The sequence below is a fragment of the Mandrillus leucophaeus genome, unplaced genomic scaffold (genome assembly GCF_000951045.1).
Source record: "Mandrillus leucophaeus isolate KB7577 unplaced genomic scaffold, Mleu.le_1.0 Scaffold479, whole genome shotgun sequence".
NCBI lineage: Eukaryota > Metazoa > Chordata > Mammalia > Primates > Cercopithecidae > Mandrillus > Mandrillus leucophaeus.
The window spans coordinates 176,371-177,792 of NW_012105131.1; the positions used below are offsets into that span (position 1 = coordinate 176,371).

The 1,422-nt window shown below is 59.6% G+C and overlaps 1 protein-coding gene across 1 annotated transcript in view; it reads left to right on the forward strand.

Annotated features, from left to right (window-relative positions):
• LAT2 (linker for activation of T cells family, member 2) overlaps positions 1–1,422 on the forward strand; it is a 56,923-nt gene that overhangs the window by 25,720 nt on the left and 29,781 nt on the right. The window contains exon 2 of the mRNA XM_011995237.1: positions 25–182. The gene's annotated coding sequence lies outside the window, so the exon portion shown is untranslated. The remainder of the gene's footprint in view (positions 1–24; positions 183–1,422) is intronic.

Sequence of the window (1,422 nt, forward strand, 5' to 3'; positions counted from 1 at the left end):
CGCCCCCCCCCACCCGGTTCATAGCTGAGCCTGTCCGGCAGAGCAGCGGATGTACAGATGATTCAGTGGCTGGCAGGAAGCCCGCCCTGCCCGCCCGCCAGTGTCAGTGGTGTTGGCATCAGCTCGGGCAGGTGTGCGGGCTCAGGATGGGACGGCCGCGGTGAGGAGCCCTGGACTCTCAGGTAAGCCTTTCCCAGAGGTGCCTCAGTCCTTAGGCTGTCCCCCATCCCCCAGGAGCTCCTGGCCCCACTGGGTGGGGTGGGAAGAGGCCTGGATGCCTGGCACCCCCTCCCGCAGTTCCACTCCCGCCCTGGCACCAGATCCTGTGGCACTTCAGGAATCAGTTTGTTTCTGGGCTTCTGGCCACTCTCCTGCCCTCGCCTTCCCCTGTCCAGGCTGCACAACCTTGGGACATCCCAGGGTGGTCCCATCATTGCCAGAGACTGGTGAAGGGCAGCCGAGAGCCAAAACAGTGGCTGCCCTGGCCTGGGAGCCTCGGTTTCCTCATCCATGAAATGGGACTGTAACCCCCTATACAGGTCAGGGAAAAACGGTGAGATACAGACCAGGGCCCAGGTCCTGCCCCAGGTCAGGTGGAGAACCCCCACTGCCTCCCTGCCCAGCCCCCTGCCTGGCCCTCAGCTCTGTCCCTGGGACTAGGGCTGCTCAGGCCCCTGCTGCACCCGCCCGCCTCCCCCCATCCCAGCCAGCCTCATTTGAAGCCCAAAGTTATTTGGAAAAAGCAACAGGACCAGCCTGGCACGGCGACTCACACCTGTTATCCCAGCATTTGGGGAGGCCAAGGCGGGAGGATCATTTGAAGTCAGGAGCTGGAGACCAGCCTGGGCAACATAGTAAGACTCCCATCTCTTAAAAAAAAAAACCAATAAAATTAAAAACTAAATGAAAAAACCAACAGACACCAGAGCAGAGTTCAGTGGATAAAGCTGTCCGGGGCTTCAAGCCAGGCCGCCCCCTCCCCCACCCCAGTGTCCGCAGCCGCAGCTCGGCTGGGGGAACAGGCAGGGTGGTCTTGAGTGTCCTCCAGCCCAGCCCCGAGAGCTTCCCCGAAGCCGGCTCTTGGCAATCTTTGTTCATATGAAAACTGCCCACTTCCCTTTAGTGCTATTTTGGCCTCTGCAGAACTGTGGTCTGTGGCAGCCCCCACTCCCCACCCCGCCCAGCCCTGCTGGCCCCTGGGGGCCTTAGAGGGCCCACCCTCCGCTCCCACCACCTCCCCCCACCTGCTTTCAGAACCTACATGGAAGAGTGAAAGTAAGAGCGAGACAGAGACACACACAGAGAGGGAGACAGAGACAGAGAGACACAGAGACACAGAGACAGCAGAGAAGTTTTATTTTTTTATTTTTTTAAACGGAGTCTCACTCTGTCATCCAGGCTGGAGTGCAGTGGTGTGATCTC